Source organism: Gossypium hirsutum, chromosome A06 (assembly GCF_007990345.1).
Source record: "Gossypium hirsutum isolate 1008001.06 chromosome A06, Gossypium_hirsutum_v2.1, whole genome shotgun sequence".
NCBI lineage: Eukaryota > Viridiplantae > Streptophyta > Magnoliopsida > Malvales > Malvaceae > Gossypium > Gossypium hirsutum.
This window is the reverse complement of record NC_053429.1, coordinates 60,454,553-60,477,576: the sequence shown is the minus strand read 5'-3', so window position 1 is coordinate 60,477,576 and position 23,024 is coordinate 60,454,553.

The window sequence follows — 23,024 nt, the reverse complement described above, 5'->3', positions numbered from 1 at the left end:
CAATTAAAACGTAATTGTAATTTGACTTACCTCGGACGAATTTCATATAAAACGAGTTGACTATTCAACTATTTTGGACTTCCCCCGATCTAAGTCCGATTTTCTTTGTTCTTGATCTAATACAATACAAATTCAACCATTCAATCATTCATTTCATTCAATTTAATCCATATACACATATTTAGGGCACTTTACATTTTAGCCCTTACATTTTCACACTTTGACAATTTAGTCCATTTTTCACAAAATCACCAATGTGCAAAATTTCTTTACAACAAGGGCTAGTCGAATTTCCATGGCTTCTATATAAGCCCCTACAACATGTTCAATTCACAATTTAGTCCTTCAAAACATCATTTTCAAAATTTAACCCAAATAACTCAATTTCATCAAAAGCTCAAAGACAAAACTTATGAACCATCTACCAAGCCTTCATAATTCATTTAAAAACATCACAACACTCATGATATCAACAATGGCATTTCATGAAATCTTTAACAGAAACAGAAATTCAAACATTAGCTTTGAAGTACACGAAGCAACGATCACAGAAATGTAGAATTATCAAAAATGGACGAAAATTCATACCTTAATCAAGGACTAGGCTAGCCGAATATCAACACCCTAATTTGATTCTTTTTCTTGCTTCAATCGGCCAAGAGAATGGTAAAAATGAATACCATTTTATGTTATAATTATTTAACATATGTTTAATTTACAATTGACCAAAATACGCTTTAGTTATAATTCATTAAAACTTACCTAACATGTCCATAATTGTCCACCATTAACATAAATGGTAAATTTGACATGCAATGACCCATATTTAAAAGCCATGTAACGCCCTAATTTTTGGAAATTCTGTGTATGTTGGCGAATTGTGTTCTGTTTGTGTGGGTGTAGATTTAATTATGTTAGTGGGCCTCTAGAAGGCCCAAGCGTAAGTTAAAACTCGGTAATTTTAGTTAATTCTAGTTCCATAAGAAAAGGGGTTCTGGTTAACTAGGCTTTTAAGAATTAACTAGGTAAAATAAAACACAAGGAAGCTTGTGGTAAGTTGGCATGTGACGCCACTTGCAGGGCTTTAGAGGTGGCGTGTGGATGACCAAGGAGAGCTAAGGTTCGAGTCGCTAGCTAAGCAAATTAGTGATATTAATTTTTATATACAGAAAAGGTAAGCAGTGGAACTGAAGTGAAAGTTTGTCAGGAGAGGATTTAGGAGTTGATAAGGGATAGGATTTAGGAGTTGATAAGGGATAGGATTTAGGAGCTGATAAGGGAGAGGATTTAGGAGCTGATTAGGGAGAATAGTGTTGGCCGAATGGTGGACTTTTGAGGAGCAAGAATTGGCCGGCCAAGGGGTGCTTTAGGGGGGCAATTTCGGCTAGGTTAAGTGCCAGTATAAGTTCGGCATTAGGGGTAAGTTGTGCCGTTTTTCTGACCATCCTTCCTCCTCTTCTCTTCTTTTCTTTTTCTCTCCATCTACTTTCTCCTCTTCTTTTCTCCATAGCTGAATCCTTCCACCACTCTACCCTACACTACTTTTTTCCATTGTTCTAAGCCTATAGTCGATTGCCTCAAAAACCCGAAATCCTGAAGGCCTGATTTCTTTTGTGCTATTTTCTTCTAGGAAAAACTCTCTTATTCTCCCTCATTTTCTTGACCGATTCTCTTGTCCTCTAAACCCCAAGTTTCTATCGACAAAGCCACTACAAAACCTCAACTTTTCTTCACTGTTACAAAAAGCCGAAAACGCAAAGCCATGGGGTCATAGCCGAATTTTAAGATCATTGAAGGCTTGACGTTTGTTATCATTTGAGGGGTAGATCTGCATCAGAATCGAGTAGGAGTTAATTGGAATCATTGACTGAAGGAACCGGTGGTAAGTTTTTTAAATTAATCCTTATTTCGGGTTTTAGAAAAGTCAAAACCCCTAAAGGTTAGGGGGCTGTCAATTTGGGCATGTAGCTCTAAGGGATGTTGTAACTGTTTTATTTTGATAATAGTGGGATCAAAAGGCTGCTAATCGAAGGCTTGGACAAGTGGAACGACTGGATCTAGACATAATCGCTAACCTCAGAAAAGGTAGGATCGCTAGTACCTAAGGTGCTTTTGGCCGAATGTGGTAAGGGGTTATTACGTAGTTTGTTTTCGATAAGTTAGATTAACGTGTTAGTAATCCAATTGTAGGTAGTACGTGTGTGGATCTCATCAGCATATCATCACAAACAGGTGTGTAACTGACATCCTCTCATAGACTAGATCGGCAAAAGCCGAAAAGCCGAAATGCCAAAAAGCCAGTATTTTGAGAACATGCGAGTGTGCGAATGCTCGTGAGATTAATAGTTTTGATGTTTTTGGGCTTGATGGGCTAAAAATCGGGATAGTGGGCCAACGGGCCCAATTCGGTAAGAAAACGCGGTAAGTGTTTCTGGTCATACATAAATGGCTATGTTATGCATGGAAACCTTAAGAATAGATAAATTACTTGAATACCCCTATGTATGGAAATTTCTGATATACCCCTAGGTGCAAAATTACCATTATAACCCTAGGGTTACTTTTGACTGAAAAGCATGATGATTTAATTCTGTATGATGTATGCCATGATTGTATATCTATTGCATGGGGACATGGGTTATATTATGGAGGAAGCGTCCTAGTGGCTATGCCACAATTATCTGATCTGGTGGCTCTGTCACATATATCTGTTCTGGTGGCTCTGCCACGATTATCTGTATCTGGTGACTCTGTCACATTATCTGTTCTGGCAGCCATGCTGCATATTTCTGTGGCGTGTAGCGGTTGGGTGGGTCGAGTAGTCTCCCCACATGGTGAAAGGTTGGTATGGGGGTGCATGTGGTTGGATATGGGTTGGGTACTGCATAAACTTGTGATATCTGTTCTGTTCTGTTATGGGCCTATGGGCTTTACTCTGACTTCTGTTCTGGGCTAAGGCCAACTTATTCTGTTCTCTGTGGTTTGAACCGATATAGGCTATGGTTGGGTTAATTTACACACTGAGTTTCCCCAAACTCACCCCTTTATTTTCATCCACGCAGGTAATCTCCAACCATAGTGGGCTTGGAGCTGTGAAGGATTCGGAGTGGCCATACATTCTGCAAGTTGATTTTCTTCCAGTGAACTGGACGTCTTTTTTTTTATTTACATTTAAGGTTTTGGGTTCTTTAATTGTAATAAGGCCGCTTAATTATTTTATGGTTTTTAATATGTTTTATTAAGATAAGTATTACTTATATTTAACTATTAAAATTGAATAGTTTTTAGGGCGCGTTTTCAAAAACAGTAATTGATTTCAAAATAACGCGACAACAAGTAAAGCTTCCGCAATGAAAACATTTTCCAAAATTAATCACTTTTCTTAAAAAGAACTTAATCAAATTGGTTTCCTGGAAATATGCATGACGTTACAATGTGGCAATGGCGGTGTGCATGTCTAAGATTGGATCCGAAGGGAGCTTGGTACTTAAGCAGTCCGATGGACTCACCTCCTCTTTTCTGGTTTCCTACCTGGTGCACAGCTTCCATTCACTTTAGCCTGCATTGAAATTATCTTTTAAAACACAAAGTAAGTTTTTCTAGAACAACAACCTGAAATGTTTTTGAAAAACACTTCAATGTGACACACCAGATTCGAGCCAAACTTCCAAGCCGGGTTTGGGGTGTTACAAGCCAAGCCAATTAGGTGCTTTAACATTTAGCACTCAACTTTTACACTTTACGCGATTTAATCCTTTTTCATGATTAAACACAGAAACAGACAAATTAAATCACAGAACTATTACAATTCTCCCCTCCTTAGGGATTTTCGTCCCCGAAAATCTTACCATTAAACAGATTCAGATATTGTTGTTTCATTGCATCCTCAGGGTCCCACGTAGCCTCTTCTACTCCGTGTCTATGCCACAGCACTTTGACTAACAGGATTCTCTTATTACGCAATTCTTTAATCTCACAGGCTAAAATACGGATCAGCTTTTCTTCATAAGTCAAATCATATTGGATCTCAATTTTAGAAGGGGATATCACATGGGACGGATCAGATATGTACCGTCGAAGCATCGATGCGTGAAATACATTATGTATCTTTTCTAACTCAGATGGTAGCCTAAATCTATAAGCAACCGGCCCAACTCGCTCGGTGATTTCATACGGTCCAATGAACCTCGGATTCAACTTCCCTTTTTTACCAAATCGGAATAGTTTTTTCCACGGAGATACTTTCAGAAACACTTTATCACCGATCTCAAATTTAATATCTTCTCGTTTTAAATCTGCATAAGATTTCTGACGTTCAGAGGTAGCTTTTAAACTGTCTCAGATTACTTTCACTTTCTATTTTGTTTCTTTGATCAAATCAACCCTGTGAATCTTATTCTCACTGAGCTCAAACCAGTATAACGGATTTCTACACTTTCTACCATATAAAGCTTCATACAGTGCCATTTTGATACTCGATTGAAAGCTATTATTATAGGCAAATTCAATCAAAGGTAGATACTGTTCCCACGCACCTTCAAACTCGAGAATGCAACATCTCAACATATCCTCAAGTATCTAAATAATCCGTTCAGATTAACCATCCGTTTGTGGATGAAAAGTAATGCTAAAATACAATTTAGTACCCATAGCGTCTTACAATTTCTTCTAGAATCGCGATGTAAATCTCGGGTCTCTATTAGACACTATTGACAATGGCACACCATGCAATCTCACAATATCAGAAATATACAACTCAGCTAACTTATCAAGTGAATAATCAAACCGAATCAGAATAAAATGAGCTGATTTCGTCAAACGATCAACTACAACCCAAATTGCGTCTTTCTTTTTTCAGAGACAGAGGCAAACCCGAAACAAAATCCATGGTCACTCGATCCCATTTCCACTCCGGAATCATAATCAGTTGTAATAACCCAGATGGCACCTGATGTTCAGCTTTAACTTGCTAAAAGATTAAACATCTCAAAACAAAGTCAGAAATATCTCTTTTCATTCCCGGCCACCAATATAGTTGTTTCAAATCGTTATACATTTTCGTACTTCCCGTATGTATGAAAATATACTACTGTGAGCTTCACTCAAAATTATTTCAATCAATTCCAGATTTCTTGGAACACAAAGTCTATTTCTGAATCTCAGACAGTCATCAACATCTATTCGGAATTCAGAATTAGAATCAAAATTACACTAAGTTCGTTTAGCCATAATCTCATTATCAACCTTCTGAGCTTCGATAATTTGTTGTAAAAAAAAATGTCTCGCTTTTAATTCAGCTAAAACTGAATCATCATCAGACAGATCTAAATGAGTATTCATTGCAAATAACAATTTTTGACTCAAAGCATCAGCAGCCACATTTTCTTTTCCCAGGTGATAATCAATCACAAGTTCGTAATCTTTTAACAGTTCTAACCATCTTCTCTGTCGCAGATTCAAGTCTTTTTGCGTCATTCAATATTTCAGACTTTTATGATCAGAAAACACGTGACATTTTTCACCAAATAGATAGTGACGCCAGATCTTCAAAGCAAATACAATGGCAGCTAACTCAAGGTCGTGTGTCGGATAGTTCTTCTCATGCGGCTTCAACTATCTCTAAGCATAAGCAACAACTTTTCCTTCTTGAATTAAAACACAACCGAGTCCATTCAACAAAGCATCACTATAAACAACGAATTCTTTACCTGACTCAGGTTGTACCAATACCAGAGCTTCAGTTAACAGAGCTTTTAACCAATCAAAACTTTTCTGACATTTCTCAGACCATTCAAATTTCACATCTTTCTGAAGCAATTTTGTCAACGGAGTTGCTATCACAGAGAAATCTTTTACAAATTGTCTGTAGTAACCGGCAAGTCCCAGAAAATTGCAGACTTCAAATACATTCCTCGAAGGCATCCAATCCAGAATAGCTGAAATCTTACTCGGATCAACTCAGATACCGGAAGCTGATACAATATGACCCAGAAAATCAACTTCTCGCAACCAGAATTCACATTTACTAAACTTTGCATACAACTATTTCTCTCGCAGAGTCTGTAGCACTATTTTCAAATGTTCAGCATGCTCAGATTCATCATGTGAATAAATCAATATATCATTAATGAATACAACAACAAATTGATCTAGATACGGTCTGAAAATTCTATTCATTAAGTCTATAAATACAGCAGGTGCATCGTTAAAACAAAAGGCATAACTAAAAATTCATAATGCCCGTACCTCATTCTGAAAGCAGTTTTCAGAATGTCAGAGTCCTTTACCCGCAACTGATAGTAACCCGATCTCAGATCTATCTTTGAAAATACAGTAGCACCTTTCAACTGATCGAATAAGTCATCAATTCTAGGCAGAGGGTATTTCTTCTTTATAGTCACTTTATTAAGCTTTCTGTAATCAATACACATTCTCATTGTCCCATCTTTCTTTTTCACAAACAGAATAGAAGCACCCCAAAGTGAAAAACTCGGTCTAGCAAATCCTCGATCAGTCAATTCTTGCAACTGAGATTTTAATTCCTTTAACTCGATCGAAGCCATTCTATACGGAGCTATTGAAATTGGAGTAGTACCAGGTACTAATTCAGTGCCAAACTCGACTTCTCGAATCAGAGGCAAACCCAGTAGTTCTTCAGGAAACACATCAGAGAATTCACAGACAACAGGCACTGATTCAACGTTCTTATCATTCACTTTTGAATCTAACACATAAGCTAAGTAGGCTTCACAACCTTTCTTCACATATTTCTGTATTTTCATTGCAGATACCACAGCTGGTAGTCCATTCAGATCACTAGACTCAATTCAAATTATTTCATCATTCTTACACCTTAAATCAATGACTTTTCATTTGCAATTCGCAATAGCATCATGCAAAGTTAACCAATCCATTCCCAGAATTATGTCAAATTCATCGAAAGGTAAAAGCATCAGATCAGCAAGAAAACAGATATCTCGTACCATTAGCGGGCAATTCTTGCAGACTTTATCAACCAAGACACTTTTGCCTAAGAGGTTCGATACTCTAATTACGAATTCAGTAGACTCTACAAGCGAAGTCTTACTATGTACTAAATTTATACAGATATAAGAATACGTTGATCCAGGATCTATCAATGCAATCACAGAAGTATCATAAAGAGTAAAAGTACCAGTAATCACGTCTAGAGACGAGGCTTCCTCACGAGCTCGGATAGCATAGGCTCTGGCAGCTGCTCTGGCCTCAGATCTAACAATAGTATCTCCAGTATCTCTTTGACCACCACTTGCATTTCTTGCATTTCTGGAAGGTCTACCTCTAGTTGAAGTGTTGCTCAGTCTCAGATTCTGTACATTCTCTTGCTTAGTAGGTTCAGAACAATCTTTTACAAAATGGTTCAAAGATCCACATCGGAAACAGGCTCAATCATTCAATCTACAATTTCCTGGATGTCTTTTACCATAGTGTTTACATTCAGGTCTCTTAGATCGAACATTTTTGACACTTGCAACAGAAGTAACAGGGACTCTGAAGTTTGAATGCGATCTAGCTCGATCTCGGTTTGAATGTCCCACATTAGCATTTTGACGGCTTTGATCATCTCAGAATTTCTTTGCCATAGACTAAAATGATCTACTCGAAAATCTCTTTCTAGCATATCTAGCTTCACAGTCAGCTTTTCTTTTCTCTTTACTTAATTCTTCAGCTTTATAAGCTCGCTCAACGAGCACAACCATTTCTTTAATTTCCAGAATTCCAACTAACAGACGGATATATTCATTTATTCAATCTTCAAACCTTTTGCACATTATTGCTTCATTCGATACACATTCAAGGGCATACTGGCTCAATCTCACAAATTCACGTTCATATTTAGTAACAGACATACAGCCTTGATTAAGCTCAAGAAACTCTTTGCGTTTCTGATCAATGAATCTATGACTGATATATTTCTCCTGGAATTTAGATTGAAAGAAATCCCACATAACTCGTTTACTCGGAACCACAGATATTAAAGTTTTCCACCAATGGTATGTTGTATCTCTCAGAAGTGAAACAACACATTTTACATATTCCTCAAGACTCAGAGACATTTCATCAAACACTCTTATTGTATTTTCCAACCAGAATTTGGCTCTTCTAGCATCATCATTCATGGTAGCTCGGAGCTCTTCAGCCCCATACTTTCCAATCTTATCAACTAGTGGTCTACTGAACTGTACCGGATTTACTCGTGGCATATCAGGAATTTGAGAATGAATAACCGGGGGTGGCGGTTGTTGTACAGTCGGATTGGTTCTAATGTACTGGGTGAACCATTTATTCATCATCTGATAGAAGGCTTGCTTAGCCTCGCTATCATGGCTACTCATAGTCGGTCGTGAATCGTCTTGCACCATCCTTTGCGCGGGAGCAGGTGCATTGCTTTCAACATCGTCAGCTACAGCTCTATCGGGATCCATTTGCTATATAAAAGCACATTTCAATGTCAGGAGTCATCACATTATCACAGATTCAGATATATGGCATGTATAGCTAGACTCAAATACGCTATGGTAATCCTAGAACCGACTAAACCATAGCTTTGATACCAATAAAATGTAAAACCCCTAACCCGTAACCGACATCAGATTAGGGTTACAAGGCATTACCAGACAGACAAAACATTTTGGACCAATTCAGAATCACAAATACTATTTAACATCATCTCATAAACAACCATCTCTAATTATGGTCTACGAGACCTAAAATATACATTTAAAGAAAGGTCGGAACTAAACCGAACTTATTCAGAATTTTCAGAACATAACCAATTCTTTCAAACTATTAAAGTCACACGCCCGTGTGACTAGGCTGTGTGGTGCACATGGGCACTAGACACGCGCATGTGAACTAGCCATGCCAAAAATAGGTCCTCTACTAACTTTTTCACACGGCCAATAGGCACGCCCGTGTACTATAGCCGTGTGATACTTAGCTAGCTACTGACTTTAGCCCACGGCCATATGACACACCCGTGTGTCGAGACCGTGAGATTCTTAGAAGAATACTGCTTTTCTTACACGGCCACAAGGCATGCCCGTGTACCCATACCGTGTGGCACCAAGCAGGCTTGATTAAAGCCAATTTACCACCCCTTTTTGGGTCCAATCCTACAAGCAATAATATACAACATTCATACCAAAATTTCCAACCAATTCCATGCTTAAGAATGACCAAAACACATTAGAACTTAACACATTACAAACATACACCAAAAATATACACAACTCATCATTGTTAGCCAACTCCCATGGCATAATATATACACATCAAAACTTATATACATAGACCTTCTAGCCTTACATGCCATACTTTAAAATATTTACACTTTCAAAAGTACCAAAATGAGATCGATAGCGTGGTGATGATCCTCGACTATCCCCGAGCCTTCAGTAGCTACGATAACTGTAAAACAGACAGCAAACACACAGAGTAAGCTACAAAGAGCTTAGTAATCCAAATACAATTGGTCAACTACTAAATCATATATATACAATTCAACCATATAGATTCATAACCATTTCATAAAATAATTCATAAACTTAACCATGCTCCTTTGTTGGCATATATGTCATGCTTCATTTCCATACATATTTCACAGAGATAGAATTTTTTTCATATTTAGAAATTTAGTACGATACAAACGTACCTGCATAGGTTATACAATTCGTATACTCAATCACAGATTTTATAAGCTATAATCAGACGGGTCAGAAACGATACAGATGCATATAATCAAGTACAATGCCGACGTCCCAGATGTGGTCTTACATGTAATTCAATATCGATGCCTCTGTCCCAGACAGGGTCTTACATGAAATTAGATACGATGCCAATGTCCTAGACATGGTCTTATACGTAAATATCAATCGAGGCTTGTGTCCTAGACACGGTCTTACACGATGTCTCAGACAGATGTCAACTTTTCTTTAGAAACATACAGAGCTTTTCGGATACAATCATATTATTATAATTTATTCAAAATCCATTCATCAGGCTCTCATGAGCATCCAATACAGATTACAGTTTATTTGTGCAGAATTTATTTCAATTAAAACATAATTTTAATTTGACTTACCTCGGATGGATTTCGGATAAAAGGAGTCGACTATTCAACTATTTTGGACTTCCCCCGATCTAAGTCTGATATTCTTTATTCTTGATCTAATACAATACAAATTCAACCATTCAATCATTCATTTCATTCAATTTAATTCATATACACTTAGTTACGGCACTTTACATTTTAGCCCTTACATTTTCACACTTTGACAATTTAGTCCATTTTTCACAAAATCACTAATATGAAAAATTTCTTTACAACAAGGGCTAGCCGAATTTTCATGGCTTCTATATAAGCCCCTACAACATGTTCAATTCATAATTTAGTCCTTCAAAACCTCATTTTTAAAATTTAACCCAAATAACTCAATTTCATCAAAAGCTCAAAGATAAAACTTATGAACCATCTACCAAGCCTTCATAATTCATTCAAAAACATCACAACACTCATGATATCAACAATGGCATTTCATGAAATCTTTAACAGAAACAAAAATTCAGACATGGGCTTTGAAGTATACGAAGCAACGATCACAAAAACGTAGAAATTATAAAAAAAACAGACGAAAATTCATACCTTAATCAAGGATTAGGCTAATTGATTATCAAAACCCCAATTTGATTCTTTTTCTTGCTTCAATCGGCCAAGAGAATGGTAAAAATGAATACCATTTTATGTTATAATTATTTAACATATGTTTAATTTACAATTGACCAAAATACCCTTTAGTTATAATTTATTAAAACTTACCTAACTTGTCCATAATTGTCCACCATTAACATAACTGGTAAATTTGACATGCAAAGAACCATATTTTAAAATCCAAGACAATTAAGTGCTTTAACATTTAGCACTCAATTTTTACACTTTACGCGATTCAATCCTTTTTCATGATTAAGCATAGAAACAGACAATTAAATCACAGAAATTTCACAGATGTAAATTCACATATCATAGACACAGAAAATAATATTAAAATATTTTTTAAACTCGGATTTGTGGTGTCAAAACCACTATTCAGACTAGGGTCAAAACCGGACTGTTATAATTTTATGTAATTTTGACCTCAAGCGAATTGACAAAAGTTTCTGTTTGAGGAATTAAGGTAACAACAAGCTCAAACACTATTAATGAATTCTTTGAATTACCTAATTTTGTAGACGACGAATATTCTTCCTTGATGAGAAATATTATGGCTGAAAAATTGCAAGAAATTCTCAAGGAACTTACAATTTCAGGTTCTTAGTGGACTTTGTCAAAAGCAAGGCATTCACACTTGTTGTAGAGAATACTTGACAACACCAGCGAAGGTATGGTTCTATTTCATTCAATTCTGCCTTATGCCTAAGACCATTAGAGTGAATGGTCTTATTGTACTCTATTTTAATGACAAAGATCATTGATGTGAGAAAAATCATTCTGAGGGAAATGTGGAATTGTACCGCTAGACATTCTGGCCCAGCTTACTTTCCCTTTTTGATAACAATTTTGTGCTTCAAAGATAAAATTCTTGCAAACGTAAAGAAGACAGGTAACAACCATTTTAGTGAAATCGGAATAATGGTTTCGGGACCAAAATCCAAGTTAAAAAGAAAATTTTTTAAATATTACTGTATGGTCTGCATTATGATAGGAATGTTATATGAAAATTCTGATAAGAAAATTTTATCGATTTTGTGTTTAATTAGGGAAAGACCCAAATTACATAAAATGCAAAAGTTGAGTTTTAGGAGCTAAAAGGACCAAATAGCTGCAGAATTCAAAATGAGAGGCCCTTATATGGTAATTAGACCATTAAATAAAAGTTAGTAGATATTTTTGGTGATTCATCCATGGAAAATTAGAAAAAGAAAAGAATGAAATTGGAAATGAGAATAATTAAAAGATGATAAATAAATTAAAAAGAAATATCATATCATATATCATCTTCTTCCCCAAAATTTCTATGGAAACCCTAGGACAGAGAAAGCAAGCTTTCTTGGCTTAATTAGGTAAGTATCCTTGTCTCGTATTTAGTAATTTTTATATTTTTGAGATTGAAATAGTTTAATCTATCTATTTTGAGGATTAATTTGTAAAGATATCATAGTATTGAAATATTTTCATGGATGAATATGCTGAAATTTTGAAATTTATGGTAGAAAATGGAAGTTTGTTGATAGATAAACAACTTTTGTAAAGTGAATTTTGATGAAATTATGATTTAGGGACTAAATTGTAAAGATGTAAAAGTTATGGAAAAAATTATGAATTTTGTAAAATACAAGTGCTGTAAATGTTATATGAAAATTTTGGTTAGGCTTGGAATAAGGATTAAATTGCTTGAATTTCATTTTCCGAGCCTAGGGACGGAATTGTCATTTGTGAAAGTATAAGGGCAAAATGGTAATTTTACCTAGAATGTAAATTGAATCCAATTGAGTATTAAGTGGATTAAATTGATGATTAAATTCATTTATATAGATCCAAAAAGACCAAATACGAAATTGGATCAAGGAAAACAAAAAGTTTCTAATTAGTAGATTTCCGTATACGAACAAGTGTTGAGGTAATTTCGTGTAACTAAATTGTGTTTATTTTTATGCTTGATTTGAATGTGGTATTTGATTACATGAATTATATAAATGTTATAAATATATGAAATAATCACATATGTAACGCCCCAAAAGTTCAGTATTTATTTTTGTATGACGTGTTGCATAAATGCATGCTTACTTCAGTGGTTGAATGTCCTAAGGAGTGTTGGAGAGGTCCTGAGTTCAAGTCTTGGCTTGTACAAAACTTTGTCTTTCCTTGAATAAAACCATGTCTCCTGACAATAGGGTTCTTAAATAGATACGATTAGGTTGTGCCATAGAAAGCCTATTGGTCTAAGGGATAGTGGCGTGTTATTTCTGCAAGGAAATTTGAGTTCGAATCCTGTGGCACACAAAGGGGATTCGTTTTGCTGCTTTGTCATGCAAGAGATTGAATGATAGTGGGATACTTATGCTTGGGGTGGTTGAGAGTGTTGAGGGAAGTGGGAAGTATGTAGTCAAATTCTAGGAGGGTTTTGGGGAGAGATTTTAGGAGAAAATAAAAGAGGTTGAGGTGTGAGGTAGTAGCATGCCGAAAGTGGAAAGTCCATTGTGTGAATTCGATTACTTTTTCTTTTTGTTCCAAAATAGTGTTTGAGTTTTGGCTCTCCATTTATGAACGATTATCTCTTGTTGTTTCTTTTCGAGTATTGCTTATTGGTGGCCGAATATCACTTGTGTCCATTCGGGTACTTTGGTTTTGCGCTCCTATATAGTGTTTTTCTTAGTAGACTTCTTCCCTCATCCTCATCTTTTTCCTTTTGAACATTATTGTTATTCTTTTCCTTGCTCACATTCGGTTTTGTGTGCTAAACACTTCCTCTCTTGTAGCCTAACACTGTTTTGTTCCATCAACCTTCTTCCTAGTCCTCATTATCGTTCTCTTTTGCTTTTCCACTTTCTCAAGCCTTGGTGGTTTACCCTCCCATCTCTCTAGATTCGGTTCTCTCTCTCCCTTTCACTCAATTACTTTTGTGTTGGCTAAACATCAGTTGGTAAGTCTTTGTTGTCTCTACTCTTTTGATTAGTCTCTCCTCTTCTCCCTAATGCCGATTTAATCACCTCTCTCTTTGGTTATGGTGCTTTTTGTTTCGGGGTGTCGTATTACTCGTAGAGTGAGGGAGTTCGCTTAGATTCCAAGAACAATCAAAATCTTCCTCTCATTTCTCATTCTAAGGTAACGTTATTCGTTGACTTTTTGTTGAACTGAGGCACTTTGGTTTGGGGTTCTTGATCTTGGCTGGATATTCCTGTCTATGATTCTTTGGGTTGTTATGCGATGTTCAACCTTGTGTAAGCAATATTATTAATGGGTTCGCTTTTCTTGCAGATAATCATCAAGTGTCTGATATTAACTTTCATCAACGTTCTAATGGGGCTTAAACTACGCTTGTTCAAGCAAGGCGTTAGTAAGTAGTCTTTTGGTACAAGTTCCAGTTGGGTTGTTTTAAACGTGTATGTTAGATTTTAACTGAAGTTTCTGTTGTGTTAGGTGCAATGCACGTGGGCTAATTCACTCGCTTTTGCAACCAGGTGTCTAATCACACTGTAAAGATTATTAATCGGTAAAAGCTGAAAAGTATGCTCATAGACGCTACACGAGCGTGCGTTCGCTCATGTGGTGAATCGAAAGCATACTCATAAACGCTACACAAGTATGTGTTCACTCATGTGGCGAATCAAATGTATAAACATGTGCGTTTGACGGTAGAGGCCACCATGAGTTGTCTCATGGGTTTAGGCCGTTTTAGGCCACGTTGGGCAAAAATGGGCTATGTGGGCCCACGGGTTCGTGGGTCTCGCATGGGAAAATCGCACGAATGTATGGAGATAATTGGGCTGGCTATGTAGTTTGCATGGCCAAGGCCATTATTTGGGTTTAATTGGGCCATATAGGTCGTATTATGGGCTTTGGGCCCATTTTCACTGTTTGACTATTAAGGTCGCATGGGTCGCCTAAGACGACTATGGGCTTACTGATGGGTCAGTAAGTACACTTAGACCTCATACTGATGAAATGACTGTTATACCCTAAAGGTAAAATAACTGATATACCCCTATGCTATATTTGACTGTATTCGAGTATGACATTTTGCATACACGTATATATTATGACATGACATGTTGCATGGGGGTAGGTTTGATATACTTGGAGGAAGTGTACTATACTGGCAGCTCTACTGCATATACTGTTAGTGCTACAACCGGTGCTATATTCTGGAGTGTAAGGATGGGTGGGTCGATTTTATCCCCACATGGAGTGTAGGGTTGGACGGAGTGAAGTGTAGAGGATGGATGGGTAGGATCTCTGTATGCATTTCTGATACTATACTGAATTGGGCTAAGGCCCACACTGATACTGTTACCGTAATAGGCTAAGGCTAACACTGATAATACTACTATTAAGGGCTTAGGCCCAGACTGTTTGCACTGCATGAGTTATTACTTGGTAAATAGGGATTACACACTGAGTTTCCATAAACTCACTCTTCTGCTTATCTGCGCAGGTAATCCTTAGGTGGGTCGGTGCTGTGAGGGACTCGAAGATGGCCACACCACTATTTATGCTTTTAGTTTTTGATTTCTAGTAAAGGTAGTTTTATTTGGATAAATTTTATGTAATAAGGCCGTTTTAAGTTTTTATTTTTATTTGGGGATTTATTCAAATTGACTTAAATCTGTTAGCAGTAGGACTCGGGTTTTCAAAAAGGTAAATAATTTTCAACTACCACACTACATAACTTGTTTTAAAAGCTTCCGCAACGAACAAAGTTTTAAAGTGTAATAACGGTTTAGTATGAAACATGTTTTGCTAGATAAACCTATCACTTAACAAATGAATAAATTAATTTAGCTTCTCAAAAAGATCACAAATGAGGTTCTAACTCAAATGGACTTTTCTAATAGAACTACGTGTTTCCAAAACTTACTCCAATGTGACATCACAAATTCAGCCATAATGCCTAGGCTAGGTTTGGGGTGTTACAACATATTTGATTATGTCCAAAAGATGTTAAATTCCATTTAAATAATGAAATTTGATGGATACAAGATTTCTCGTACTGATTATAGTCTTGCATATGTTGCGGACATTATAGCTCAGACTAGCATCCTGTTAAAAGCCTTCTCGAGCTTGTTATACAGTTCCTGTCAGCATCCTGATCGGTAGTGATTCTGCATGTGTTGCGCACTACTACAGCTCTTTATGAGCGTCCTATTACATAATTCGATAGGTTGTGATCCAGCATATATTGCAGACACAAACACAGCTCTACGTGAGCGTCCTAATATAGGTTCTTATGAGCTTCCTAACATGGCTCGCTTGAACTCTCTATTCATTTATCCGATGCTCCCTGATAATAACTCTTTGGAGTTACATGTAAAGCTCTATGAGCTCCCTGATTCAAACTCTTATGGGTTTCCTATTTAGCCCGGATAGGTGTCTTGTTACATGGCTCATCTGAGCATCCTGATGTGTGGCTCGAGAGTGTGCTCCCTGATTATGTGCCCTAATGGGTACCCCTGATTATGAGTTGACAATTTGCAGTTTTGTATACCTTGTGTGTACTACTTGAGTATCCATCGTTATTTCAATAATTCAACTGATAAAACTCCTGGCACGAGAAATTATGAGATTAAAAGAATTATGTCTTTAATGCTTCTGAAATACTTGAAAATGTGAAACATGATGAACTCATCCATGTTTATTTGATGTACATGTGAATTATGTAACTAACTTGCTTAATTAAGTCTATGTGATTAGGCAAATTGCCAATTTGTTGGAAAGCATGTTATTGTTATGCTTATTTAATTGAAAATGATTGGTAAGTTTAATTTTTGTTATACGAACTTACTAAGCATTAAATGCTTACTAGGTTTTCTTTTCTTGATTTTATAGTGCTCGAAAGCTCGCAAAGGTTGGAAATCGGTCAGAGTATCATCACACTATCTACCAGCTCATTTTGGTATAAATAGTAAACTTATTTTGGTATAATGGCATGTATCGGTTAACTTGGCCAATTGTTGGCTTGTAAATGGTTGTTTGTAATCTAGCCATTGGAATGGCTAGTGATGGTTTGATTTCGTATATTTATAAGGTTATATTATGGTAATTACATATGTGTTTAGTATGGCTTGATTGAGTTATGTTAAACATGAATGTCTATAAAAGGGTAAGATTATAAACATGAATGCTTGTGATGATATATCAAGTTAGATGTTAAAGTTGCTTGGTTATACTGTTTGAATTGGTTGGTATATGTTTGCAATTATTGATGTAGGTTGTTGGAAAATTTGGGTGAGAAATAAAGCTAGGAAATGGCTTTATTTTGTCCACACGGGTTGACACACAGGCATGTATCTTGACCGTGTGTGACACATCGCTTGGCACAGGGGCGTGTGGTTTGGCCTTGTGTCCCTTGGATCTTAAAATTTAAAAAAATGCTCAGAATTAGACACACGGGCAGAGACACGAGCATGTGTCTCAGTCGTGTGTGACACACGGCCTAGAACACGAGCGTGTGTCTTGGCCGTATGAATCTTGCATTTGATTTTCGAAAATTAAAATTAACCACATAGCCTAGCACAGGGACATGTGGCTGGCCGTATGGCACAAGTCAAAGAGTTACACGGATAAGGACATGGGCTGGGACACGATCGTGTGCCTCACATTGAATGCCCACACGGCCTACTCACACAAGCGTGTGATCGTTGTATATAAGAAAATTTTGACATTTATCGAAAAAAATTTTGAGATTTCGATTTAGTCCTAACTCGATTCTAATATGTAATTTGTAACGCCCCAAAATTTTTATTTTTGTTATTGTAAAAAGATGACACAATTGTGTATCTACTTCAATGGTTATGTGTTCTGGGTGTGTGTATGAGGTCCCAAGTTCAAGCCATGTCTTTGGCAAAATTCTAGTATTTTTTTGAATAAAGCCTAAACCCCGCCCAGTAGGCTTAAGTTTATGTATTTGTAAGTACATGTCAGAATTGGCCTATTGGTCCGGTGGTTAAGTGCAGTATTAGTATGCTGGAGGTCTAGTGTTCGAATCCTTACGTGGGCAAGGGGGAATATTTTTGCTCGGTTTGATGGCTGGGAGTTTGAGTTGTACTGAAAATCTGAATAGTGGGTGGTTGAGATAGAGTAGGTAGTGGGATTTGAGTTATCAATTTCCCAAAATTCTCCCCACAGAAAAACTGATCATCTCCCTTTTCACCCCTTTTTCCTTTTTCTTCTTTTTTTTGTTTTCCTCCTTTCGGTTGTCGAAACTCTACCTTTCTTCCACTCTCCGTTCGCGTCTGATAGGTAAGTTTTGGTAGGTACAGTTTTCATTTGTTTGACGAATCGTTTTGCTAAGGGTCTCTTTTGGTGTTTAAGAGATATTCGAGGGGCTGAAGGTCTAGAATCGTTGTTGTAGGTGCGTGGAATTTCCATATACAGCGTGGAATTTCCATTGTTCGAGTAAAGGTAATGCTTTTCGTTGGTTTAGGAATTGGTTTTCATCTCGTGTTTTCATTTATGAATCAGGTTGAATGAGTAATTGATAAGTTACTGGTCAATTTTAGGTTCTAGAGTGCCCAGGGGACGTTTTAGCATCAAATGATACCAGGTGTGTACCCGTAACACATTAAACAGGGTTCGATGAAAAGCTAAAAAACCCTACTTTAACGCCACACAGTGTGTGCTCACCCGTGTAGTAGGCCGTGTGCCTTAACACGAGCGTGTGATCGACGAGGCCAGGCCCTGCATGCAAGACACAGCCGTGTGCGACACACGGGCTAGATGATTTGGGCCGTGTGGGCTACACAAGCGTGTGGGTCCACACGGGTAGTCCACATGGGCATGTAGAATTCTGGGACATGCCATGTGATCCACACGGCCAATCCAAATTTGGGCCATGTGGGCCCACACAGGTAGGCCACATGGGCATGTGAGCCCATTTTCATTGAATTGATTGCTAAGGTTTCACGGGTTGCCCAAGTTGACTGTGAACCTACTGTAGGGTCGGTAAGCATTCCTTAGACCCCTAATTGTTTGAACTGACTGATTGATGGATATATATTGAGTATGATGATAGTATGCATGCATACATTTACTGATTATATGTACTGATATCATGAGATAGCATGTCATGTATTGTATGTTGCATTGCATGGGGTTGGGTTGATTTTATTTGGATGAAGTGTACTGAAAGGCTCTTCAATCTAATATATTGGTAGCTCAGTTGCATACTACTATTTGGTGCCGCGTTCGGTACTACTTGGAATGTAGGTGACGCGAACCTAGCCGCGTCATGTTACAAATCATCTCGACAACAACGAGCATAGCCTAAGCTCGAGGGGCTTAAGTGCAAAATGAGGCTTAATCTTAGCTTGTTGAGCTCAATTTTTCTCATCTCCATCTCAATGAGTTCGTGTGCTCATTCAATGAGCCTGATTCAGCTCAAATAAGCTCGTTTGAGCTCATTTCCATTTTTTTTTGTGATGGAATAAATTTAATAAGTTGTGTTAGTTAATTAGTTAATTGTCAGCTCAAATAATTAATTAATTTAATAGTGTCTTAAATCTGGACATTTTTAATTTAGTATATTAAATATGTCTCATATTAATATGTGTTTAATGTGTCTAGCTTAGGACATAATTTAATGTGTCTAATTTAGAACAAATTCATTAGCAGCTACTAATTTAATTTGCCCAGCCCTTATTTATTTTGTCCTAGCCTAGACATGTTTTTAAATGTGTCTTGGAGTCAGCAAAATTTAATTATGACCAGAATGGGACAAATTTAATTGATTTTGTCCAGCCAAAATTAATTTGTCTTGGCTGCTGCTGATTTTAATGTGTGTGTGTTTGTTAAATATGTCTTAACTGAATTTAATGTGTAGGTATTAGAAGAGCTGCTGGTACAGGAAACAGCATTAAAGAAGCTGTTGGTGCATTGTTTGGGACGCTACTGGTGCAGGAAACAGCATTAACAGAGCTACTGGTGCATTGTTTAGGATAGCATAAATAAGCTGATGGTTCAGCTCTTCAAGGCAACATTTCGTAGACTTCAATAACCAAAGTCCAGCTATTGTTCAGCCTTCCCAACAAGCTGATTAGCTTCCCAAAGCATCCTTAAAATGTTTCACATTGCTGGAAAAAAATTCCTTCTTCACTAAGTTGTCCATTCGGCTGGAGCATTCACATCCTTGGGTTGTTCGGTTTTATTTGTTCACACATAGGGGTTGTTTGCATTCGGTTTCACACTTTAAGTCTATTGCAATACTCAAGCTGATCACTAAATGTTCACAAACTTTCTAGCTGATCATGGCAGCTTATTTCCAGCACATTAAAACTACTTGGCTGAACATAGACAAGGCTATTCAGCTCACCGCCTTTTCAATTAATGTCCAGCTGAATGATCATCATCTAGAAGCTGTCCATTTGTGTTTTTCATGCTAGGAAACTTCAAGGAAGCTTGCAAGGACGTTCAAGAAACTTCAAGGAAATTTCCAGCCTCTTTTAGCTTTAATTTGCTGTCCATTCAACATCCCTAATAGTCCATTCAGTTACACCATTTTTTAGGCTATAAATACTTGTTTTTAGATGGTTGAAAAGGTTACTCAATTTTTAGACTGTCATTTTATGAACTTTACTGTTCTAGTGAGAATTCAATTCTCTTTATTCACTTTAGGACTGATCTGACTTATCGGGATTTCGTCTCGTAGCGTCAATATTTCCTTGTTATCCCGACTTTTTTGGTGTGGTGTTCAAAACTATACCGAGGTTCCTATCATCCGATAGTGGGTCGAAGTTTTCTATCAATTTCTCCATCCATATTTCCATTAACTTCTCAACCTAAGTGTCATCCAAGATTCAGGTCAACTTTTCCTATAATGTTGGTTCAATCTTAGCCTTAGCCGATTTTCATCCACCTATCACCAAGTTTTCCTTTAACCTTTGTTTGATCCCTTTGATAGCCATTTATCCATCCCTCTTTCATCCTTTTTGAATCAGACCATCAACTTGCTTCCATTTCCATTACGAAACTAGCCATTCGAACCTATCTTCCTTGTTTTCATCCCCAATTTTGCAAACCATTCAAACTTACCCAATTTATTGATCGGGTAACTATTACAACTCAAATCATCCCGAGGCGAGTTCGTATCATTTGGAATTAGAGATGGTTAAATTGATGTAAGTATCAACGTTTTTGGAAGTTTCGGTATCGTATTTGTAAAAAAAAATTCAAAAAAATTCAAAAAAATTTTGTGAAGAAAAAAAAAGAAAGAATATATTTATTTGAAGAGTAAAAAAAAGATTGTAAATAGTGAAAAAAAAGAATCTCAAAATAAAATAAAAAGAGAAAAGAATTCGAAATTAAAAAAAATTGTTCAGTTCCTTTGTCATCTGATTTTCTAAAAAAAAAAGTTCTGTTGATAGTGCTGAAAGTTGTACTAATCTTTTGTAAATCCCGATCACTAATTTCTTGCTACTATTACCATCTACCCAAACGGCCACACCTTCACCTTTTATTTTTTCTTCTAGCCCACCCTTGTCCCAACATCACTTCCAACCCAAATCAATTATCATTTTTGTAAGCTGACTCAACACCGACAAGACCGCTAAGTATAAGTAGTCCATCGTGAATCGAGAGAAGCGAATAGAGTGGAAAAAGGCACGAGTGTGTGGTGAGACTAATCGAGTGCATAAAAGCCAAACGTGTGCGATTTTTTTTCTTTTCGAGAGAATTTGTGAGGTTTTTTATTGATAAAATTTTTCATTTCTGTTTTTAATCACTTTCCTTTTCCCTCACTAAAATCATGAACCAAGAAGTGTTTTCAGAATACGATTATCAATATTTGATGAAAAAGATGCATAGAATTGTGAAATCCAAGTTTGACAAGTTGCACGAGCGTTTGGATCGAATCGAGGAAAGGGACCAATGAGAATAACTTTCTCCAACTCAAAAGATAGAGTCAAGGTCACCACGGAGACCTACATCCGATGATCATTCAAGGAGAGATTCATACCGAGATTCTTATCCATCAATAAAGCCGAAATGGTATGAAGCAATCCCCGAATCTAAAACCTTTCAAGATGACAAACGAGAATGTAGGAAATCCTCTTCAAGTGCCTTAAAGTGTTCATCTGCGGAGAAATCTTCACAAAGAAGAGAACGTATTACGTCTAAGTATTCACCTACGAATAGTCATTCCCGAAGAGATTCATACCATGATTTCTATTCGACTAGGAATTCAAGACGAAGCAAAGCAAACTTCGAGCTTGAAGCCTATTATGGTGACGAACAAGAAGGTCCGAGAAAGTATTCATATGCTCAAAGATACTCATCCATGAAGGAATGCTCGCGAAGAGATGATCATATTTCATACACGGATCTTTCATACTTTTTCCAACAAAAAGATTCTCATCATGATTCTTCTATGTTATCTTCCTCTTGTAATGAGATCAAAAAATCATGGGAGAAAGAAAAAGAACTTGAATGAGAAAAGAAAATTGAAAAAGAGATTGAGAATGAGTCTTTAAAATAGATGATTGAAAACGAGAGAGAGTTTGATCATGAGATTGCAAAAGAAAAGAGTGAAGAAGACAAAAGAGAACAAGAAAAAGCAAAGAGTGTTTTAACTAATTGTTCTATGAGTTCTCCTTGTATTGTTTCTTCTCAAGTTCCTGAAGATTCCATTGACAAGCTACAACTTCAATACCTTTTCGAAGAGAGATGATTCTGAATGATCGAGAAAGGTAATATCGAAAATGAAATTCTCCCTTAAGAGCTTAAAGGCAAGCAAGGTAAGGAGTCTGTAACAATTACATCACGACAAACTGATTTGAACATTGTTGAAAAAGGTACCGATGACTTAATTTTCGAAATATCATCGCTCTCTATGTCGATTAATTGTCATTCTCTCATTATTGATGATTTTGTTTTAAATAGTGGTATGAATTTTTTTTTCTAGTAATGAGTATAGTGTTGGCAAGCTTGTTGATGAAGTAAGATTAAGTCGGTACAAATAAAATTTGATCTTATGTGATAAAGAATTGTCACGTAAAATGCCTAATTTGTTTTGTTTGTGATGGAAATGTGAATTCTCTATATCGTTGTGCATGTTTGTGTAAGTCTGATCAAATGAGAATTACGATGTATGATTGTTTGAAAATATGCATGCTCAAATTTTTTTTGTTTCACTTGTGTGAATTGATGATGAAAGAAAGGTCATTTCCGCTTATAACAATGAACAACCAAAATCGTGTGTTTAAGCCCAGAGCAAGTCATCTTAAGTTGTTGCTAAGCAAAGGTGAGCATTATAATTTCTGTTTAAATAAACGTGTGA